Source organism: Heptranchias perlo, unplaced genomic scaffold, assembly GCF_035084215.1.
Source record: "Heptranchias perlo isolate sHepPer1 unplaced genomic scaffold, sHepPer1.hap1 HAP1_SCAFFOLD_50, whole genome shotgun sequence".
Classification (NCBI taxonomy): domain Eukaryota; kingdom Metazoa; phylum Chordata; class Chondrichthyes; order Hexanchiformes; family Hexanchidae; genus Heptranchias; species Heptranchias perlo.
Genome location: NW_027139516.1, coordinates 257,666 through 282,805, shown reverse-complemented (window position 1 = coordinate 282,805; position 25,140 = coordinate 257,666). Strand labels below are relative to the sequence as shown.

The window sequence follows — 25,140 nt, the reverse complement described above, 5'->3', positions numbered from 1 at the left end:
CAATGTGGTTGATGTTGTGTAAATGGCCTTTCAAAAGGCGTTTGATAAAGTGCCACAAAATTGGCTTGTCAAAAGGGGCGATAGTGGCTGCTTCCTTATTCTTTAAAAGCGCTTTCTTTTATTTCACTCAACAGATAACTTTGAGTGAGCGAAAACTGATCCACAGTGACGCTTATTTCAAGTTTATACCCTTTGAATCTGAAAGGATATATTGGCCTTGGAAGGAGTGCAGCACAGATTCACCAGATTGTTACCAGGGTGCAATGTGTTAAATTATGAGAAGATGTTATATAAACTAGACTTAAAGTCACACAAGTCACACTGCAAAATGTTTTCATTTTTGATACATACATTAATGAGCTGGACTTGGGTATACAGGTTATAATTTCAAACTTTGCAGATGACACGAAACTCGGGAATTTAGTAAACATTGTGGTGGATAGTATCAGACTTCAGGAGGACATAGACAGCCTGGTAAATGGACTTTATTAATAGAGGCATATCGTATAAAAGCAACAAAGTTATGCAAAACGTTTATAAAACACTGGTTAGGCTGCAGCTGGAGTATTGCGTTCAATTCTGGGCACCACACTTTAGGAAAGATGTCAAGGCCTTTGAGAGGGTGCAGAGGAGATTTACTAGAATGGGAACAGGGATGAGGGACTTCAATTAAGTGGCGAGAATGGAGAATCTGTGATTATCCCCTTAGAGCAGAGAAGGTGAAGGGGAGATTTGATCGAGGTGTTCAAAATTATGAAAGGTTTTGATAGAGCAAATAAGGAGAAACTGTTTCAAGTCTCTGAGATGATTCTATTAATTACCATTAATAAACCCACAACTTTCTGTTTCGCAATGAACGAAATGCTAACAAGTTTGCCGGGTGACTGTCGAAACTACGCTAACTTTTCTGACTTTCATCCCTTCTCATTTTACGCACTTTATTTTAGGAGTCTGCTTAAATGTGTTCAGTGGTGATGAGACCAGGAATCTGGTGCAGCCGTTATTGAATATGAAAGGATTGTTGCCCAATTACACGAGCGAAAGCTCGCGCCTGGAAGTTTGTGAAGAGCAAGGACCAGCAAATTGTTTCTGACCCGGGATTAAACCGGGAGTTTTTCGCGTGTGAGGCCAACATGATAACCATTACACCCCGAAAACATCTATTTAATCCAGCCCAGGTCAGATGGAAGTATTAAGGGAGAAAGTGAACTGCTGACTCCCACTTCTGGGGGATATCCCAAAGCGCTTCATGGAGTTGAAATCAAAAACATAGAATCATAGAATCACAGGAGGCCATTCGGCCCATCGTGCCTGTGCCAGCTCTTTAAAATAAATGGTGCAATTTTAAAGGGGGTGCAGGAACAGGTACACCTGGCGGTATACGTACACAAATCTTTGAAGGTGGCAGGACAAGTTAAATAGATTGTAAAAAAAATGTATTCGGAATCGTTGACTTTATTAATAGAGGCATCGAGTACGAAAGCAAGGAACTTATGCTAAACCTTTCTAAATCACTGGTTAGGCCTCAGCAGGCCACGTCACAATTCTGCCCACCACACTTTAGGAAGGATGTCAAGGCCTTGGAGAGGGTACAGAGGTGATTTACTAGAATGGTGCCAGGGATGAGGGATTGCAGTGAGGTGGAGAGACTGGAGAAGCTGGGGTTGTTCTCCTTTGAGCAGAGACGGTTGAGGGGAGATTTAACAGAGGTGTTCAAAATCATGAACGGTTTTGATAGAATAAATCAGGAGAAACTATTTCCAGTGCCAGAAAGGATGGTAACCAGAGGACACAGATTTAAGGTAATTGGTAACAGAGGTGAGATGAGGAGAATTGTTTTACGCAGCGAGTTGACATGATCTGGAATGCACTGCCTGAAAGGGTGGTGGAAACAGATTGAATAATAACATTGAAAGGGGAACTGGATAAATAATTGAAGGGGAAAATTTTGTAGGGATATGGGGGAAGGGAAAGGGAGTGGGTCTAATTCGATAGCTCGTTCAAAGAGATGGCACAGGCACGATGGGCCGAATGGCCTCCCTCTGTGATGTTTTCATGCTGTGATTCTATGTTATGGAGGATTTTCTGATTCAGTGGATATTCGGGGCAGAGGACCAAGTGGGGATTGAGCTCGACGGCAAGTGTGTACAGTTCGTTCAAAGGACTGAAGCCGATGGTTTCATTCTTCCCATCGTTTAGCAGCAGGAAATTACTCGGCCGTGCAGGCGACATTTGTCTTCGTTCATGGGATGTGGGTGTCAATGGCAAGGTCAGCATTTATTGCCCATCCGTAATTGATCTTGAGAAGGTGCTGGTGAGCCGCCTTCGTGAACTGCACCTTTCATTGACTGTGTCATTGACATTTTCTGGATAGATAGAAACTATTTTCGCTGTTTGGGGATTCTGGGACTAGGGGGCACAGTCTGAAAATTAGAGCATGACCTTTCAGGAGTGAGATTACAAAACTCTTCTACACACAAAGGATGGAAGAAGTTTGGAACTCTCTTCCCCTAACGGCAATTGATATTTGCTTAATTACTAATTTTAAATCTGAGATAGATAGCTTTTTGCCAACCGAAGGTATGAAGGGATATGGGCCAAAGGCAGGTATATGGAGTTCGATCACAGATCAGCCATGAACTTATCAAATGGCGGAGCGGGCTCGAGGGGCTGAATGGCCGACTCCTGTTCCGATGGTACATTTCCCAAAGTGTATGTTCTCTCCAAAGATGTTGAATGACCGCCTTGTGTTTCCAGCATATTTTCTTTTAAAGCATGATTTTGGGATGAGCCGGTGGGCGTCAAAACGTGCCGTGGATGGAGACCGGGTTGGTTATTGCGGGAAGAGCAAATCAATTGGGCCGAAAAATCAACTGCAGCTCAAGCAACAAATAAAATAGGAGTCAGAATAATCGATGTCAGAAGTGGGATTCGAACCCACGCCTGTAAATGAAACTATGACCTTAACGCAGCGCCTTAGACCATTCGGCCATCCTAACTGACATAGAATTGGTTCGCTCGCCATCCTTTCCACATTGACACCCGCCCCCCCCCCACGGAGAAAGTTTCACTCACTCCAGTGCTTGGTAAGATAAATGCTGCTGGAAAGGCTCGGTGAGCGGGATGCCACCTCCCCGGGTTTTCCTGAGCCTATTGTCCTTTATTCCTATTTAATCACGGGAATATCCGCAACCAGGAGCTAAAAAGGATTAAAAGCTGAATGACAGAGAAAGGGAAATCCACGTTAAATCTGATAACATTGCAAACAGGGTTCTTTGCTTGTCTGGTGGTTAGGATTCGGCGTTCTTATCTCTGTAACCCGGGTACGATTCTGATTTCTCGTCAGGGAAGCAGCTATTGAACACTTGTTATATTAATCGCATGTAAGAAAAATAACAATCTTTGTTTTATTCACCATTGATTAACCGATAATGTTATTTTGCAGAATGAAGGGCGACTGAGTGAAGTTGGAAAACGTTAATAATTTCTTTTGTGCGATGAACTTTTTATCCCTTCTCATTTTACACATTGTATTTTTAAGGGCTCGGTTTAAAATGTTCAGTGCTCGTGAGACCACGAATTTGTGTTAAATTGAACAAAACCGGCATTTTCACAGAGGGTTCATTTGCTGTTCCTGTTAAATCACTGTTGCACCATAGTTAAAGATACAAACTGAGTGAGACTGGCACGAGCTGATGTTTAACACAAAGACAGCGGTGCAGTGCGGGAATCAAAGACCAAAATGTGAACTTCTGCAAGAAAATGGATTATTATTTAGTTATTTGGACATAATTCTTACAGAGAAGGAGAGACCAGACATTCGGAGGAAAGGTCAAATGAGCCATTTGGTGTAAAGTTTGTAATTCTAGTTTATATTAAATAAATCAGTGTAAAATTGGACTCAATCTGAATGTAGTTCTGATCTGGGATTTGGTTTATTTCTCCATTATTCATATTTTTCTGTAATCTGAAACAATAACAGTATTTGTAACAGTAACAGAACAGGAGAGTGCTGCGGGACCCTGTCCAGTTTCGTAACACAGCAGAAGTGGTAAGAGTACATTGTGATTTATTACAGAATCCAGCAGCTCACTGGGAAAGTGACACATGGTACAGATGGAGGAGCAAAAAAGTGCAAAGTGATTTCACGCTTTAATTTGGGGCAATTACTTTTTATCTCCACAAGGTTTAATTTAAAATTTAAATAATTGGCTCTTTATCCTAAAGAAACTTCAGGCACAAACCATGGCTTTATGAACAAAACAATCATTTATTATTATTAATGCACTAGAAAATTTACATTAGAATTTAATCAACACGTTGGATTTATGCCCGATTTAGAATTGCTTTCACACCAATAAAACAACATACTCTGAATTCCCAAAATGCATAACCGTTTGCAAATCCAATGTCTATCTTAGACGAAGCCCATAACGAAAGTGATATCCTTATGGTTGGCTCAAGCTTGCCAGGAAGACTCCAGGTACATTGATGGACACCGTTGCACTGTAGCCTGATTTTCTCTTGTATCCAGGTCATCTGCTTCACAGGCAATCTGTAAACCTGCATTGAGGCATTAGCTGGGAGGTCATGACCAGTCATGATGATTCCAGGTGAGATTGTGTTGCTAGGAAGTGAAAGGTGAGGTTGCAGCAGGAATGGTGGATCTGTGTCTCCCTCCATTCAACTTCTATCCGGCTTATAAAAACCTTTTAAACTCAGAATCACACCTCTGAGACAGTGGTTATCAACACTAGGTTCCTACAAATACAACCCATGATTGATTGACACTTCACTTGTTTTCTCTCAGTGTCCACCACGTAACCAAGTCAAGTCGGCAGGAGTTCAAACGACCTCTAGACCCCCTGGAATCGTTATTATTGGCATGGTGATCTATCCTCTCCTGTGTTTGCCTTTCACAACGTGACATAAATAGTTATTTTAACAGCTCTTCCACCTTTTAATCGTCCTTTTCCTTCAGACATGCTGAAGCCGATTTAGACTCAGGCTTTCGTTTATCAGATGATTTTTTACCACACAGAGCAGCTGGGAAACTCCTGCAGTAAGTAATGGTCAGGGTCAGGTACACAAGGCTGAGTGACTTTATTGTGCAGCCTCCAGGCATCACCTCTCTCTTTGTTTCTCTCTGTGGATCTACTTTTTCCTTTCCCTTCCTTTTATGTGTCTCTTCCTCCTTCCTTTTTCATCTGTCTTTATATCATTCTGTTTGTTTCTCACTCTCTCCAACTCTACTTCTGTCCACTTCTTTCTCTCTGTTTCTAATTGACTTCTCGAACTCTTCTTTGCATCTATTTCTGTATTTCATTCCATCTTTCTCAGTCTCTGTTTTAATCTTTGTATGTCTCCCTCTCGCCTGTTTTCTATTTTCTCCCTGCTTTCTGTTCCTCTTTCTCTCTTCCTCTTTCTCGTTTTATGTCTGACACTCTCCTGCTCTGACTCTCTCTCAGTCTCTAGTTATTTTGAATTGATTTCTTCTGTCTATTTACCTCTCCACTCCTATTTCTTTGTAATTATTTGGCAGTGTCTCTCTCTCATTATATATATATATATACACTTTCTTTCTCTCTTTATTTTTCTCTCTTGTCTTAATAACCTACTCTTTATTTCTCTCCATCTCTGAGTAACTCTGTCTCTGCCCCTCTTTATTTCTGCACTTTTCTAATTGCTACATTTATTTTGTCCTTGTGTTCTCTCTCCCGCTGTCCCTCTGTCTGTCTCTCGTCTCTCTCCCATTGTCTCTCTGCCTGTCTCTGTCTCTCACTCTCTCTGTCTCCCTCTCTCTCTGCCCTCTCTGTCTCTCCCTCTCTCTCGCTGTCTCTCTCTCCCTGCCTCTCTTGTTGTCTTTCTCTTGGTCTCTCTCTCTGTCTCTCACTCCTTGCCTCTCTCTTTGTCTCTCTCTCGGTCTCTCTCTCACTGTCTCTCTCTCTCTCTCTCTATCTCTCTCTTTCCCTCGCTTCCCTCTCTCTATATCTCCCTCTCTGTCTCTCAGCCTCTCCTTCTTTCTCTCCCTCTCTCTCGCCCACTCTCTCTCCCTCTCTCACCCTCTTCCTCTCTCTTCCCCCTTGTCTCTCTTCCTCTGTCACTCTCTCTGTCTCTATCCACCTCCCTCTTTGTCTCTGGCTTTCCGTCTCTCATTCTCTCTGTCTCCCTCTGTCTGTCTCTCTCTGTCTCTCCCTAATTACCTCTCCCTTTCACTCCCTCTTTCTCGCTTCCTCACTCCCTCTTTCTCTCTCTCTCTCTCTCTCTGCCTCCAGCTCTCCGCCTCCCCCTCTCTCTCCCTGTCCATCTCTCTCTCTGCCTCTCACGCTCTCTCTCTCTCTCTGTCTCCCGCTCGCCCCCTCCTTCTCTCCATGTCTCTCTCTCTCTTTGTCTCTGTCTCCCTCCCTCTCTCCTTTCCTCTCTCCCTCTGTCTCATCATTTATGTGGAGTACAGACGTTCTAATCAGGTCCACAGAAGTGACTTTGATTTCCAGATTGGCCTATTTTTCCTTGCGGTCAGTTAGTTTAAGTCCAGCTGAGCTCTTTCGTGCCGCCATTTTGAGCAACAATTCACGTGTCATCTGCAAAGCAAATCCTACCTCAATCGGTCAGATTATCAATAAAATATAATTTCAGATTCAGATTTAGGATCATTCCAGGGCTCTGTGCTGCTAATATAAAATGTACGTTCCATCCCCCGGGAAGTGTAGGGGATGGAGAATGAAATGGGATTTAGTTCTCGTGCTTGAAACCCTTCAGCTCTTTCTATGATTTCACTAATTTAACAATTACATTGATTGGGTATTTCAACGCGTTCTTCAGCTCCTCTCTGAATTTATTCTGGGTCAGGACATAAATACACGTGTTTGTGCAGGAACTGAGAAGCTGCAGCATCTTTGATGTGTGTTCTGTGAGATAAACAGGGTCAGTGTAGGAGTAATAATACCGAATGTCTGCAATTCGCAGATAAATATAAAAGACAACCCATGTCAGCCACAACAGTATAAAACTGCCCGATATACTGAAGAGTAAAATGATGGATTTCTTTCGGTTCTCCATCTCTGGGTCACTCTGATTCTCTCCATTGCTGCGGCCCCGGAGTCCCCTGCGGACTCGACTGGACACTAAAATACGCCTGACCGTCAGAACATTGAGCAGCAAAATCAGACAGAACGGGACACAAGGGGTTAAAATGAGGTGAAACATCTCAAATGCGGCCCATGCGGGGGAAGAACGGAAGCTCAGTTTAGTCTCACAAAACCAGGGAACATTATCAATTATATAGTGAGGTTCATATGTAAAGTACCAGGGGACATTCACCAAACAGCCCAGCACACTCACTGTTCCCAGAACCACAGCCGCCGTTCTCTCGGTGCAATATTTAGTTTTCAGCTTCTCACAACAGATGGCCACAAATCGATCAAAGGTGAAAGTGACTGTGAACCAGACAGAAACACCCGTGGCTGCATTACTCAAGGAGGCAATAAAACTACACACGGGAGAAATGAACAGTAATGAAATTCCGAAATACATCATACCAATCCAATTCAATATCACACCAATGATAACAACCATGAGATCGCCCACTGCCATTCCAACGAGGTAGACACTGATACATTTGGAGAGTCCGCACTTTCCTCGGGACAGGATCACAATCGCCACCAAGTTAACTGTAAGAGAGAGAAAACGAAGCAGAGAAATTACTGATCAGACCTGGAGCCAAAGCAGCGGTTTGAGAGGATCTGGGGTGAAATTTCCAGCATTTTCAGAGAGATGTTTTTAAACACAATGATCAATAATGAATTGGGAGATGGATATAGAAAGTGAATAAAGTGAGCACTGGATCCAGTGGAAGGGCTGTGTGAGGACACAGTGCGTGTGGGGAAGGGAGGAGGGGTTTTACACACCGGGAAACCAGCGGATTAAAGACGGGTTTGGGCTCTGGACGGACGGGGAACGAGAGAGAAGGGTCGGGAAGGTGAGGGGACAGGGGGAGATGCAGCTGGTTTGTTGCTCTAGGTTCAGTGAGCCGACCGGGGCTGGCACTAAACGAAAAAGGCATCTGGAGACCGAGCCAGTGAGTGAGATTTGGAGGGAGAAAAGGAAAAGGACATGTAGGAGCTGGAGGGAAGTCAGGAGCAGATAGTTTCGGAAAGTGCACAAATTGAAGGAACGGATGCGGAGACAGAGGATTCAATGCAGTGTGAGGAGAGGCTGGGATTCACAGGGAGAGACTGCAGCAGAGTGTTAGAGGAAATCTAATCTATCGGTCCCACTAACACAATCCAACTAATACATTCAACAGTTCATTTCTGTGGTTATTGGTGTCAGGGAACCTGTGTTGGGTGTAAAATATGTTCAATAAATTTACTTTGTACATTCAAATAAAATTCAATTTAAAAATATTAACTAAATCAACCTCGTTGTTTATTGAAGTCAGCCGAGCTTTAAAAATACAATATCCCAATATTTCCTCACGATCAAGAAATTACTGATTCTATTCTTCAATTTTAATTATGTTTATTGTTAATGTGGAAAACAAGGAACATTCACAAAAACAGACTGAGGACCTGACAGGGATATAAACATGAGGAGCGAGTCCCACAATAAAAACTCACCCAATCTGACCACTTCGTAATAACACCTTCAAATCACATTTTCTATATTTAATTGTACTGGAAGTTTCAGCAGTTCATTCTGATGAATTATTCACACCACAGCCTCTCGCTTTCCCTCTCAGTCGCCCTCTCTATCACTCACTCTATTCTCTATCTCAAGTCCATTTTCATATCCGATTAAATCCTATCATCCTGTGCTTGCATTCCGTTCACCAGCCCCGTGTTCCACCGATCATAAGAACATAAGAACATAAGAAATAGGAGCAGGAGTAGGCCAATCGGCCCCTCCAGCCTGCTCCGCCATTCAATAAGATCATCGCTGATCTGATCCTAACCTCAAATTTAAATTCATGTCCAATTTCCTGCCCGCTCCCTGTAACCCCTAATTCCCTTTACTTCGAGGAAATTATCTATTTCTGTTTTAAATTTCTTTAATGATGTAGCTTCCACAGCTTCCTGAGGCAGCAAATTCCACAGACCTACTGCCCTCTGAGTGAAGAAGTTTCTCCTCATCTCAGTTTTGAAAGAGCAGCCCCTTATTCTAAGATTATGCCCCCTAGTTCTAGTTTAACCCATCCTTGGGAACATCCTTACCGCATCCACCCGATCAAGCCCCTTCACAATCTTATATGTTTCAATAAGATCGCCTCTCATTCTTCTGAACTTCAATGAGTAGAGTCCCAATCTACTCAACCTCTCCTCATATGTCCGCCCCCTCATCCCCGGGATTAACCGAGTGAACCTTCTTTGTACTGCCTCGAGAGCAAGTATGTCTTTTCTTAGGTATGGACACCAAAACTGTATGCAGTATTTCAGGTGCGGTCTCACCAATACCTTATATAACTGCAGCAATACCTCCCTGTTTCTATATTCTATCCCCCGAGCAATAAAAGCCAACATTCCGTTGGCCTTCTTGATCACCTGCTACACCTGCATACCAACTTTTTGATTTTCTTGCACTGGGATCCCCAGATCCCTTTGCACTGCAGCACTTTCCAGTTTCTCGCCATTAAGATAATAACTTGCTCTCTGATGTTTCCTGCCAAAGTGCATAAACTTACATTTTCCAATATTGTATTGCATCTGCCAAATCTCCGCCCACTCACCCAGCCTTTCTATATTCCCTTGTAGGTTTTATATGTCCTCCTCTCTCTCTACTTTCTCTCCCATCTTTGTATCATCTGCAAACTTTTATATGTTTCACTCGGTCCCCTCCTCCAAATCGTTAATATAGATTGTAAAGAGTTGGGGACCCAGCACCGACCCCTGCGGAACACCACTGGCAACTGGTTGCCAGTCCGAGAATGAACCATTTATCCCAACTCTCTGCTTCCTGTTCGATAACCAATCCTCCACCCATGCCAGAATATTACCCCCAATCCAGTGATTCTTTACCTTGAGCAATAATCTTTTATGTGGCACATTGTCGAATGCCTTCTGAAAGTATAAATACACTACGTCCACTGGTTCCCCTTTATCCACCCTGTACGTTATGTCCTCAAAGAACTCAAGCAAATTTGTCAGACATGACTTCCCCTTCATAAAGCCATGCTGACTTTGTCCTATTAAATTATGTTTATCCAAATGTTCCGCTACTGTCTCCTTAATAATAGACTCCAACATTTTACCCACCACAGATGTTAGGCTAACTGGTCTATAATTTCCAGCCTTCTGCCTACTACCCTTTTTAAATAAGGGTGTTCCATTAGCAGTTTTCCAATCTGCCGGGACCTTTGCCGAGTCCAGAGAATTTTGTATCCTGTTCTCATTGTCGGTTTGTTAAATAGTGAAGCCTCTGTGGAATAGTTTAATGTTTCTACAGATCATTCAATTCTCTATTTGTTCACCTACACTGTTCACTTCATCTACAAATCATGGAATAAACAGAATCGAATGCCTCTTCCAGACAGATCTCACAATAATTGGGATTCCTTTTCCTGCAATTATAAAGGAAAGGGATAGATGTCGGGACTGTTCAATTAACAAGCCGCTAACATCACACTTATTATCTACAGATAAATAGAAGGACTCCTGATTCCAGCAGATACAGTCCAAACTACGAACATACGGGCATACGAATTAAGAGCAGGATTAAGCCATTCGCCCCCTCAAGCCTGCTCTGCCATTTTTAAAGATCATGGCTGATCTGATTGTGACCTCAATCCTACTTTCCCGTTTACCTACGATAACCTTTGACTCCCTTGTTAATGGGGAATCTATCTCACTCAGCATTAAAAATGCTCAATGACCCTGCCTCGAGCGCTCTCTGGGGAAGGGAGTTCCACAGACTCAAGACCCTCGGAGAGATAAATTCTCATCATCTCCGTCTTGAATGGGAGACCCCTTAGTTTTAAACTGTGACCACCAGTTCTAGTCTCTCCCATAAGGAGAAACATCCTCTCAGCATCTCCGCCTTCTGGTCCCCTCAGGATATTGTATGTTTCAATATGACGACCTCTCATTCAACTAAACTCCAGTGTATACAGGCCCAGCTTGTCCAACATTTGCTCATAAGATAACTCCCTCATCCCAGGAATCAGTCGAGTGAACCTTCTCTGAACCGCCTCCAAGGCAATTATGTCCTTTCATAAATAAGGAGACCAAAACTGCACGCAGTATTCGAGATGTGGTTTCACCAATGCCCTGAACAACTGCAGCAAAACATCTCTACTTTTATTTTCCATTCCCCGTGCAATAAATGACAACATTCCATTTGCCTTCCTAATCATTTGTTGTACCTGCATACTAACTTTTTGAGAGTCTTGTATGAGGACCCCCTGATCCCTCTGTTCCTCAGAGTTCTGCAATCTCTCTCCATTTAAATAATATACTGCTCTTCTGTTCCTCTTGCCAAAATGGACAAGTTCACATTTTCACACATTATACTCCATCTGTCAAATTTTTGCTCACTCACTTAAACTATCTCTATCCCTTTGCAGATTCCTTACGTCCCCTACACAACTTACTTCCCTACCTTCATTTGTGTCATCAGCAAATTTAGCAACCGTACATTCGGTCCCTTCATCCAAGTCATCAATACAGCATAATATCAAAACATTTAATTTCACAGTGAAGTCCAGTGAATTCATCTACAGTGAAGCAGAGAAGGAGATATGAAAGAGGCAGCAACAAACTCAGTTCAGTAGCCAGACATCTGAAGCGGCGTCAGATACACTCACAATGAAATAATATTTCATAACAGTGATCACCAATAAATACATTGAAATCCCAGATAAATTGAAGCATTTTATTGGGGATGGAAGACATGCACTGCCTCCTTGTAACACTGAGACCTTGAGCTTTCTTATTGTCAATCATTGAAAACACATTGATGAAAACATATTCCAGGACAGGTTAGTTCCACAACAAGAAACTGTTATCATCTCCTGATGGTCTCATATCAACTCTTAGCCCAGACACCTGATTGGAATACATTCAGTGCAGAGAAAAATCCAGTGACAATGCCAGTGTTGGATATACAATGTTCATGACAGATATATGGAGTGTGATGGAATACTCTCCACTTGCCTGGATGAGTGCAGCGACAACAACACTCAAGAAGCTCGACACCATCCAAGATAAAGCAGCCCGCTTGATTGGCACCCTGTCCACCACCCTAAACATTCACTCGCTTCATCACCGGTGCACAGTGGCTGCAGTGTGGACCATCCACAGGATGCACTGCAGCAACTCGCCAAGGCTTCTTCGACAGCACCTCCCAAACCCGCGACCTCTGCCACCTAGAAGGACAAGAGCAGCAGGCGCATGGGAACAACATCACCTGCACGTTCCCCTCCAAGTCACACACCATCCCGACTTGGAAATATATCTCCGTTCCTTCATTGTCGCTGTGTCAAAATCCTCGTACTCCCTTCCTAACAGCACTGTGGGAGAACGTTCACCGCACTGACTGCAGCGGTTCAAGAAGGCGGCTCACCACCACCTTCTCAAGGGCAATTATGAATGGGCAATAAATGCCGTCCTCGCCAGCGACGCCCACATCCCATGAACGAATATAAAAAACATGCATCTCCTACAAGATCGAAAGAGCAAAGACTTAACACATTCCATTATTCAACCAATAGAACAGAACAGGTGACTGTGTAAAATATGCAGGGTGAAGAAACAATTTTCCATGTACAGCAGCAGAGTTAACACCGATTTACTGCATTAACAGCTGAGATAACGGCTTACCCGGAACTCCAATGGCTGCAAGAACAGGATAATAAATGCGTGTTATCTGAATCATTATTGGATATTCCATTTCGGTGAGAAGCACTGACTTCTGTTGCCCTCGGTACCACAGCTCCAGCAGGCACTCTGAGCTGATCCATTCCAACAAGCCCTGATTTATACAGGGGATAAGTCTCCACTGACACGGTTATACTCCTGACCATTGCTGTTAGTTACAGTCAGTTTAACAAACACATTACATCAGCAGCTTTGACTCCGATGTAAATAATGTGGTGAATGAAGCACAAACCTCTCAAAGCCCATGATATTACTTAATCAGATCTCTGTCAGGATAAAGTTTAAATCTGTTCTCATACAGGACTGATCCAACAATAATGCGCTGCTCCATTTACGGATTTAATATAATTTTATTGACCATGTACACACCTGTTAATTCATTTATAATTTAGACCGATTTCTCCAAAGTGTGGACAGAATCCAGGGACACAAGCAGACCCGTTTCACTCTGTTCCTGCAGTTTCCCAGTTAAACTATGAATTGTGAGTCTCTGACACGAGGACAGTTAAAGGGCAGGTTGAGGATTGCATCCGAGAAATGACTGTGGGTGATATTAGGGGACGGACACTGAACGTGTCCCATTGACATCCCTCTCTCCGCTATTTTACTGCAGATGTTTACCGTTTATTTTACATTGGTTAACGGCTCCAGTAAAATTGGTCCCGTGTAAAACGAGCTGAGCTCATGACCCGAAGTGACCTCCATCACAAAGGCCCCGTGATTCCCTTACCCACCTCCATTCCTTCCTCAGCCCATTGCCATTGAAACCCTCATCAATGCCTCAGTCCCCTCCAGACTCCATTCCTCCAATGCACTCCTGACCGGCCACTCAACCTCCACCTTCCATAAATCTCCAAAACTGTGTAGTCCGTGTCCAACCACCAACAGGTCCTTCTCGGCCTCACTGACACTCAATTGCTTCCGGTCCCATATCCATTACTTTTATAATTCTCATCCTTAGGTTTAAATCCCTCCATGGCCAGCGCTTCCCCATCTCTACACCCACAGACAACCCACCCGTCACCTCCTCATCCATCGGACACTGGCCTCTTCTGGTGGAACTACACTCACTTGGTTCCACTAACCTATCTGATCAGAGCAAGGCGAAGCTTCTCTTCCCACCCTATCACCGTTATCTCTGATGTTTCTAAAGGTTCAATCCTTGGCTCCCTCCTCTTCCTCATCCACATGCTGCCCTTTGGTGCCATTGTCCGCCGACATGGACCAGCTTTCAGATGGAAGCTGAAAAAAGCACCACCTCTCTTGACCCTTCCAATGTCTTTGTGTTTTCAGGCCCACACTTCCTGTTTTAGATGAGCCAACAGTTCCTCCAGGTAAAAATTGGGAAGTCATGATTTTTGGCCCTAAAATCTCCACATCCTTGCCACAGATTCCATCGCCACCGCTGGCTTTTTGATTGGTGAGTTTCTCATCAATCACCAAAGCCCTTACTGACCTGCATTGGATTCCAGTCTCCTAAGCCTGTAGTTTATTTATATTCTTTCTTACATTTTATTCCATCAGGGTCTCACCCATCGCTATCTCTGTAACCTCCTCCAGTCTGACACCCCCTCCCAAACACTCTGCTCCTCCACCTGTGGTCGCTTGTGTATCCTCAGTCCATTTGCCCTAAATTTGATGCCCGTGCATCCAGTCATATCCACGTTCCAGAAAGCAGAACCTGAGCCCCTCCATCTCCCTCTCCGCCTTTCAGTTTTCAGACGTGGCTCATTGTAGCAGTCTCGCCTCTGAGTCAGAAGGTTGTGAATTCAAGTCTAACTCCAGAGACTTCAACACATAATCCGGGCAGACACCACAGTGCCATTCTGAGGGAGCTTTGTACTGTTGGAGGGTAAGTACTGAGGGAGTGCTGCACTGTCGGAGGGGCAGTACTGAGGGAGTGCTGCACTGTCGGAGGGGCAGTACTGAGGGAGTGCTTCACTGTCGGTGAGGCAGTACTGATGGAGTGCTGGACTGAGGGAACACAGTACTTATGGAAGATCAGTACCGAGGGAGCGCAGTACTGTCGGATGGCCAGTACTGAGTGAGTGTTGCACTGTAGCAGGGTCAGTACTAAGGAAGGGCTGGATTGTCGGAGGGGCTGTATGGACGGAATTCTGCACTGTCAGAGGGGCAGCACTGCAGGAGTGCTACACTGTCATGGGTTCAGTAGTGAGGGAGTGCTGCACTGCCGGTGGGGCAGTACTTCGGCAACGCAGCACTGTCAGAGGGTCAGTACTGAGGGAGCACTGCACTGTCGGAGGATCAGTACGCAGGGAGCGCTGTACTGTCGAAGGGGCATTACGGAGGGTGTTCTGCACTGTCGGACGGGTAGTACTGAGGGAGTGCTGCACTACCGGAGGGGCAGTACTGAGTCAACGCAGCACTGTCAGATGGTCAGCACTGAGGGAGCGCTGTACTGTCGAAGGGGTAGCATTGAGGATGTGCTGCACTGTCGGAGGGTCACTAGTGAAGGAGCGCTGTACTGTCGAAGGGGTAGTATTGAGGTAGTTCTGCACTGTCGCAAGGTCAGTAGTGATGGAGCGCTCTACTGTCGAAGGGGTAGCAATGACGAAGTGCTTCACTCTCGGAGGTTCAGTAGTGAAGGAGCGCTGTACTGTCGAAGGGATAGTATTGAGAAAGTGCTGCACTGTTGTGGATGCCGCCTTGCAGACGAGACGTTAAACCGAAGCCCCATCTGCCTTCTCAGGTAGTTGTAAAAGATCCCACAGCACTATTCGAAAAAGTGCAGGCGAGTTCTCACCGGTGTCCTGGGCAATATTTATCCCTCAACGAACATCACTAAAACTGATTTTCTGGTCATTCATCTCATTGCAATATGTGGGATCTTGCTGTGTACAAATTGGCTGCAGCTTTTCCTACATTACCATCGTGACTACACTTCAAAATCAAAGAATTATAGAATGGTTACAGCACAGGTGGAGGCATTCGGCCTATCGAGCCCGTGCTGGCTCTTTGTAAGAGCAATCCAGCTAGTCCCAATCCCCCGCTCTACCCCGTAGTGCTGCAAAGTTTTTCACTTCAAGTATTTATCCAATTCCTTTTTGAAGGCCATGATTGAATCTGCTTCCACCACCCTTTCATGCAGCTCATTCCAGATCGTAACAACTCGCTGCGTAAAAAAAGTTTTTCCTCACATCGCCTTTTGTTATTTTGCCAATCACCTGAAATGATTTTGAACGCTTCTATCAAATCACCTCTTAACCTTCTCTGCTCTAAGGAGAACAACATCAGCTTCTCCAGACTCTCCACGTAACTGAAGTCCCTCATCCCTGGAACCATTGTAGTAAATCTTTTCTGCACCTTCTTTATCTTCTTCACATCCTTCCTAAAGTGTGGTGCCCCAGAATTGGACACAATACTCCAGTTGTGGTCGAACCAGCGTTTTATAAAGGTTCCACATCACTTCCTTGCTTTTGTACTCCATGTCTGTATTTATAAAGCCCTTGACGCCACATGCTTTTTTAACCGATTTCTCAAACTATCCTGCCACCTTCAATGATTTGTGCACATATACCCCCAGGTCTCTCTGTTCCTGCATCCACTTTGGAATTGTACCATTTAGTTTATATTGCCTATCCTCATTCTTCCAGCCAAAATGCATCACTTCGCACTTCTCTGCGCTAATTTCATCGGAACATAGGAACAGGAGTAGGCCATTCAGCCCCTCGTGCCTGCTCCGCCATTTGATAAGATCATGGCTGAACTGTGATCTAACTCCATATATCTGCCTTTGGCCCATATCCCTTCATACCGTTGGTTGCCAAAAATCTATCTATCTGACATTTAAATTTAGCATTTGAGCTAGTATCAATTGTTTTTTTGTGGAAGAGAGTTCCAAACTTCTACCACGCTTTGTTTTAGAAATGTTTTCGAATCTCGCTCCTGAAAGGCCTGGCTCTAATTTTTAGACTGTGCCCCGAACTCCTAGAATCCCCAACCAGCGGACATAGTTTCTCTCTATTCACCCTATCTGTTCCCCTTAATATCTTATAAACTTAGATCAGATCATCCCTTAACCTTCGAAACTCCAGAGAATACAACCACATTTTGTGTAAGTGCTCCTCGTAAATTAACCCTTGAATTCCGGGTATCATTCCAGTAAACCTATGCTGCACTCCCTCAAAGGCCAATATGTGCTTCCGAAGGTGCCGTGCCCAGAATTGCTCACTGTACTCCAGGTGCGGTCTAACCAGGGTTTTGTATAGCTGCAGCATAACTTCGACCCCCTTGTACTCTGGTCGTCTAGATATCAAGGCCAGCATTCCATTAGCATTATGGAGTATTTTCTGCACCTGTTCATGACACTTCAATGATCTATTTGCCTGAACCCCTCGGTCCCTTTGGACGTCAACTCTTTTTAACGTTTTTCCATTTAGAACGTACCCTGTTCTATCCTTTTTTGATCCAAAGTGGATGACCTCACATTTGTCTACATTGAATTCCATTTGCCACAGTTTTGCCCATTCACCTAATCTATCAATATCGCTTTGTAATTTTATGTTTTCATCTACACTGCTTACAATGCCACCAATCTTTGTGTCATCGGCAAATTAGATATGAGACTTTCTATGCCTTCGTCGAAGTCGTTAATAAATATTGTGAATAACTGAGGCCCCAAGACAGATCCCTGCGGGACTCCACTAGTCACATCCTGCCAATGTGAGTACCTACCCATTATCCCTACTCTCTGTCGCCTTTAGCTCAGCCAACTTTCTAACCAAGTCCGTACTTTTCCCTCGATTCCATGGGCTTCTATCTTAGCTAGCAGCCTCTTATGTTGGACCTTATCAAATGCCTTCTGGAAGTCCATATAAATAACATCGATTGACATTCCCCTGTCCACTACTTTAGTTCCCTCCTCAAAAAATTCAATCAGCCTTTCAGGCACTACCTACCTTTCACAAATCCATGCTGGCTCTCTCTCATTAACTGAAAATTCTCGAGGTGTTCAGTCACCCTATCCTTAATTATGGACTCCAGCATTTTCCCCACAACAGATGTTAGGCTAACAGGTCTATAATTCCCTGGTTTCCCTCTCTCTCCTTTCTTAAAAAACGGAATGACGTGCTATTTTCCAATCTAGAGGGACAGTTCCTGAATCTAGAGAACTTTGAAAGATTATAGTTAGGGCATCTGCAACCTGCTCACCTACTTCCTTTAAAACCCTGGGATGGAAACCATCTGGTCCTGCGGATTTGTCACTCTTTAGTGCTATTATATTGTTCATTACTGTTGCTTTACTTATGTTAATTTTGTCGAGTCCCAGTCCCCGATTCATTATTAGTTTTCTTGGTAATTCTGGCACGCTATCATCTTTTTCTACTGTAAATACTGACGCAAAGTAATCGTTCAACATGTCCACCATTTCCCCATTTTCAATGGCAATATCCCCACTTTCAGTTTTTAAAGGGCCAACACTGCTCCTGACCACCCTCTTTTTCCCAATGTAACTATAAAAGTTCTTCGCATTGGTTTTGATATCCCTTGTAAGTTTCTTTTCATACTCTCTTTTTGTAGCTCTTACTATCTGTTTTGTGACGCTTTGTTGATCTTTGTATCTTTCCCATTCGCTCGGATCTGTGCCACCTTTTGCCTTTTTGTTTATCCTTTCATTATGTATAATACTCTCCCTTACCTCTTTAGTTGTCCTCGGCTGTTTTTTTTTTGGCAACTATAGATCAGGGGTATAAACCGATTCTGTATCACGTTAAATGTTTCTTTAAACATTTCCCACTGATCATCAAGCGTTTTACCCATTAGCAGATTTGCCCAGTTTACTCTGGATAGTCTCTGTCTCATCCCATTGAAGTCGGCCTTTCCCAAGTCTAGAGTCTTAGCAGCTGACTCACTTTTTTTCCTTTCAAACACCACATTGAAGTCGATCATGCTATGATCGCTATTGGATACGTTTTCGCGTACAATTAAGCCGTTAACGATATCTGCCATTTGTCCGCCCATTCCACCAGCCTGTCTGTGTCCTCTTGAAGTCCATCACTATCCTCCTGACCGTTCACTACACTTCCAATTTTTGAGCCTTCTGTAAATTTTGAAATTGTGCACTGTACACTGAAGTCCAAGTCATTAATATATATTAAGAAAAGCAGTGGTCTTAATCCCGACCCCTGGGGAACACTTCCTCCAGTCTGAAAAACAACCGTTCACTTCTGCTCTCTGTTTACTTTCAATTAGCCAATTTCGTATCCATGCTTCCACTGCAGTTTAATTCCTTGGGCTTCAATTCTGCTGACAATCCTATTATGTGGAACATTATCAAACAACTTTTAAAAGTCCATATACACATCAACTGCATTGCCCTCATCAACCCTCTGTTATCTCATGAAAAAACTCAGTCAAGTTAGTTAAACACGATTTGCCTTTAAAAAAATTCGTGCTGGCTTTCCTTTATTAATCAACAATTGTGTAAGGGACTATTAATTTTGTCCCGGATTATCGTTTCTAACAGCTTCCCCACCACCGAGGTTAAACTGACTGGCCAGTAGTTGCCGGGTTTATCCTTACACCCTTTTTTGAAAAAGGGTGGAACATTTGCAATTCTCCGGTCCTCGGGCACCACCCCCATATCTAAGGATGATTGGAAGATTATGGCCAGAACCTCTGCAATTTCCACCCTTACTTCCCTCAGCAATCTAGGATGCATCCCAGCCGGACCGGGTGACTTATTTATTTAAGTACAGCCAGCCTTTCTTGTCGTTCCTCCATCAATTTTTAGCCTATCCAGTATCTCAACTACCTCTTTTTTATCTGTGTGTTTTCTTCTTCCTTGGTAACGATAGATGCAAAGTACTCATTTAATACCTCAGCTAGGACGCAGGGACTTGGCCTAACATTTAGAGCCAGGACATGCAGGAGTGAAGTGAGGAAATGCTTCTACGCACAAAGGGTGGGAGATGTTTGGAGCGCTCTTCTGCAAACGGCAGTTGATGCCAGCTCAATCGAGAATTCTAAATCTGAGTTTGATGGATTTCTGTGAACCAATGATATTAAGGGATATGGGGCTAAGGCAGGTATATGGAATTAGGTCACAGGTCCACACTGATCTGATCGAAGCGTGGAATAGGCTTGAGGGGCAAAATGCCACCGCCACTTGCTGCCTCCTCATATGTGAAAGCTTCTCCTGCAAGAAAGCGGGACGTGTGTCTGGGTGATGTTGATATCATGGTTGAATATCTATCAGTGTGTGTGGCCTGTGAGTTGTGGGTGTGCTGCTTGCAACGGTGGTAATGTGTAAGGGTGAGAGGGTTGAGTACTGAAGGAAAGAGTTGGTTGGTATGTGGGTGATGGGGTGTGCAGTGCGTGGAGCAATGGATGCGGCTCGTGGTGTAGTTGGTAGGAGGCGCCACTTGACTGTTGACCTCACTCATCTTGACCACTCATGTCAAAGTATTGAACTTCTTCCTGTACTTCATCCATGTTCATGATGCTGTGCACCTGGCATTGACCTCATCCCCGACTGCCTCCCACTACCTTTTGAGTGTATGTCTGGAGGACCTCTTGCCTACCGTGGATATAGGATGTCCCTCCTTCAGTCCACCTCTTACACCAAGGCCTCTGGTGCATCAGCAGAGAACCTTGGTGCACGGAATCTCAGGCCGGCAGATTGGTGAGGTCTGGCCTGCAGATTGGAGGATGTGGGATTTACTGGTGTGCAACCTTTATTCAATATTTTAAATTAACTCATCAGTATTTAAAAATAGGGATGGGACCTGCATCTGTGCTTTATATGTGCGATGTCTTATCTCTGTTCAGACTCTGTGCAGACAGTAGGCTGATATATTCAGCGAATAACAGCTACCAGCTACCTTTAAGAGATTTCTCACAGCGAGCTTGCCTTTAAGAGATTGGAGCTACCCCCTGCTGGTGGAAATTGCGAATTGCATGGAACCCTCGTTCAATGCTGATTTCCAACGCAGATTGCAGGTGAGTCCTCAGGCCTGACGAAAATCTCGTCCTGCCTGCGCAGGGACCATTGGGCACGGGGTAACAGCGGATCGTGCTCCTCCCGCCCAAAAACAGGTCCTATCCAATTCTCCCCCTCAATATCCAGGTCACATTCCAGTAAATGTGCTCTGCACTCCCAAGGCCAATATGTCCTTCCGGAGGTGTGGTACCCACAACTGAACGCTGTACTCCAGGTGTGGTCTAACCAGTGCTTTGTATATTTGTAGCATAACTTCTACCCCATTGTATTCTAGTCCTCTCGATATAAAGACCAGCGTTCCATTCGCATTTTTTTATTATTTTCTGTACCTGCCCATGATATTTTAATGATCTATATACAGTGACCTCTAAATCTCTTGTGAATTTGTGATTTCCGTTCCCACTGCTGTTTCCCTGCACCAGTTACAAAGTACAGTCCTGGTCGCACTGCTGCTGAGACCCTGTGCTTCTGCCATCTCAAGCCTTCATTTCTCCAACACTCTCACCACCTGACATATTTAAATTAGCCAAGCCAGGAAATACCACCTGGAATCACAGAGCCTGAACCTCAGATCTCACGGTGCGACTCCTGCAGTTAAAGGGTCCTCACCCTATGATCTCACGGTGTGACTCCTGCAGTTAAAGGGGCCTCACCTTGCGATCTCACCGTGTGACCTGTCCAGTTAAAGGCGCGACAGATAGACAGAGGGAATTGTCCCAGCTCCAGAAAAGCATGCGGGATCCGCTCCAGCTGCAGTCGATGGGGATCGATGCCGGGGAGGAACTCAGGGAGTTGAAGGACCAGCAAGTCTCACTCCTTGCCTCCGAGGCCTCGAATATCACCTTTCGGTCCAGAGTCCGCTCTGGTGATCAGCAGCCTGAAGGAGGAAGAGGGCTCGGTGCCGTTTTCACAGACTGACATACTGAGGATCAGCAAGTCTTTTTATGCCGGGCTGTATGACGCGAAGCCGTGAGACAACACGGCCTCCCAGTCCTTCCTGTCCTCTCTCTCTTGGAGGACAGCGAGCGGGAGAGCCTGGATTGGTTACTGACCTTGGACGAGCTAACAAAGGCCGTCTGGTCCTTCGAGAAGAGTAGATCTCCCGGGAGCGATGTTTACCCGTTGACTTGTAATCGGCTCTGTGGAACTGGATAGACCCAAACCTATTGGAAGTGAACGGGGGTATGCTTCTGGCAGGCAGCATGTCAGAATCCACGAGGAAAGGCATCATCACCCTCATCTACAAGCAGAAGGGGGAGAGGGAATAAATGAGAAATTGGCGACCAATTTCCTTGCTAAATGCTGACGACAAGATTGTGTCGAAGGCCATCGCTGACAGGCTCGAATCTGTTCTGTGGCGGGTGATCCACGCGGATCAGACCTGTACTGTACCCGGAAGGAAGATCTCTGATCGCCTTGCGCTGCTCAGGGATACGATCGCCAACGTGCAGGACAGAGGGGTGAACACCTGCCTCATCAGCCTGGACCAGGAGAAGGCCTTCGACAGAATATCCCACGCATACATGATTGACGTACTACCCAAAATGGGGTTTGGGGATGGAATCAGCGATTGGATCCGACTGCTCTACATGGACATCCATTGCACAGTCCGAATCAATGGGCGGGAGTCAGAGAGTTTTCCGATCAGATCTGGAGTCAGACTGGGTTGTACTCTCTCTGCGGTCTTGTTCATGTGTTGTGTCGAGCTGTTTGCTGCGTTAATCAGAAAGGACACAGTAATCAGGGGGGTGACGATCCCAGGCAGTGGAGGCTGTCAGGTTAAGGCTTCCCTGTAAATGGATGACGTCACCGTCTTTTGACCCGATCAGCAGTCGATCCACAGACTGATGGACATCTGCGATCGTTTCAAGCTGGCCTCGGGGTCCAGAGTGAACCGCAGTAAGAGTGAGGCCATGTTCTGTGGCAGGTGGGAGACCCGATCCTTTGTTCCCTTCACCGTTAGGTCCGACTACCTGATGGTGTTGGGGATCGGGTTCGGGGGCCCCAGGACTCCACCAATAAATGGGAAGGGAGCGTCGCCAAGGCCAAACAGAAGCTTGGTATGGTGGGAGGGGGCGCTCCCTCTCCATAACCAACAGGAACCAGGTGATAAAGTGTGAGGTACTCGGGGTCTTGTTGTAGGTGGCCCAGGTCTGGCCCATTCCCCACAGCTCCGTCACCACAGTCAGCCGAGCTGTCTTCCACTTTGTCTGGAGGTCCTAAGTAGAATGCGTCCACAGGGACACCATGTACAATACACTGAGAAAACTGGGTCTAGCCAACCGAGCAGACGCAGGAGGTCCCGTTCAGCTGGCCTGCCCCCCACCACCTGTCCCAGGTGGAGAAGTTCCTGAGTTGGAACCACTTCGACCACAAGACCGTCAGACAGTGGAACGTTCAGGGGGCTCTGCATGTAAAGGAGAGGGTGGATCCGATCGACCAGTTCCCCGACCAGAAGGTCGATGCCATTTGGCAGAACGTCTTGTCGCCAGAACTGACCAACAGGCAACAGGATGTGGCCTGAATGGTGGTGAGAAGGGCCCTCCCAGTGCAGTCCTTCCAACACACATGGAATCTCAGCATCACTTCGAGCTGCCTTCAAGGCTGCGGGAATGGGACCGTCGTCCGTCTCCTGGTGGACTGGACCTTCATGCAGAATGTGTGTGGAGAGATGCGTTGGTATCAGTCCCAGTTCATCCCCAACACCTCAGTAACACAGGACGCTGTGCTCTATGGACTGTTCCCCGGGAGGCACACCGAGACAGATATCAACTGCTACTGGAAGACCATCAACTCGTTGAAGGAGGCCCTTTGGCCCGCCCGAAACCTGCTGGTCTTCCAGCTGAAGGAGCTGTCCACGACCGAGTGTTGCCGACTGGCAGACTCCAAGGTCCAGGAGAACGTGCTGCGGGATGCACTGAGGCGCGTTGCGGCCTACGCAAGGGCCCTATGGGGAAAGAGCACCGTGTAAAGCCATACCACCTTTTATTATACAGAATGTACTCTGACACATGTACTGTGTATTGTATTGAAATAATGGGATCATAGTGTGTACGATTTGTTTTGTATTGTTTTGAATTGAAATTGTGAACTTCAACCCTGATCTGTATGTATCATTAAATATTATGAAATAAAGTATATTTTGAAAATAAAATTGCCGTTCAACGGCACTCCTTTGAGCAGCGAGAGACCTGTCCGAAAGAGTGACAGAAGTCTTTTTTGCCTGAAAGTGAGTCCGGTTTGACGTGTTGTTGCACAAAGGCACTCCCTGCTGGTGAGCAGAGGCAAATGCTCGAGCAAAACAGCCGTGTTCGGACAGACAAAGAAAGCTTTCAGGTTTGAGAATGGACAAGTGCCAACATTTTAAGCAGTAAGCAGTCTGTAAAGTTAAGAGAGCGGCCTTGAGCTCAATACCGCTCAATCCAAAAGCACGTTCATTATTTTGAGCCAGAATTAAACCAACGATTTAAGAGTGATTTTGCTTTCAAGTTTTAATCTCTACAAGTTTTCCACACTACCAGCTGAACGATCGAAGGGAAGCAGCAAAGGTCCCTCTTTTTGATGATTGTTCACCGTACGCCTTTTGACACTCCCAGACTCGTGGAGTCGCGTGGGCATGAACGAGACTGACTCGGTCCCTCCTCATACCGCAGCGCTGTGAGAGTGTGAGCTCCGACTTACTCGACACACCTTTGGCCAGTCGAGCAATGGGGAACGTGTCTGACCAAAATTCAGAAGATTGTTGGTTCGATTTCCACCTGGATGGAGAGTTTTTGCAAACTGCCGATTAGTTTATGATTTTACACCTTGCAAACTGTCCTACTTGATAGAGCTGCCTGGAGTTTTTTGCATCAAGTGTCTTCTTAGCGCAGCAGGCAGCGCGTCAGTCTCATAATCTGAAGGTCCTGAGTTCAATCCTCAGAGAAGGCATCGTTAAGCTTTTTTTTTCAATCTTTGCCGAAGACCAAAATCATGAATTTTTGCTTCCTGCAGCACACCAAAAGATTTGCTGCCCCTTGACCTCTCTGTACCGTAGCACGCAGTGAAGCTTAAGAAGTACATGGACCATGGACTCGCTGAAAACTGACGCCACTTTTGTTTCTGGACAATTGACCCAAGTCAAAAGGTGAGTGGAGAATGCAAGAATCTATCTTGCTATCTCTCACCTGCTCAGCGAGCATTCGTCTTGAATCATAGAAACATTCCAGCACGGAAGGAGGCCATTCGGCCCATCGAGACCACACCAGCTCTGTGCAAGAGCAATCCAGCTGGTCCCACTCCACCGCCCCATCGTTTTTCCTGATGTCA

The 25,140-nt window shown here is 45.3% G+C and overlaps 1 non-coding gene across 1 annotated transcript; it reads left to right on the top strand.

The window, feature by feature from the left end:
• Window positions 1-24,689: 24,689 nt before the first annotated feature.
• On the top strand, window positions 24,690-24,762 carry trnam-cau (transfer RNA methionine (anticodon CAU)). The gene has a single exon. It is a non-coding gene; the product is annotated as a tRNA-Met (tRNA).
• Window positions 24,763-25,140: the final 378 nt, after the last annotated feature.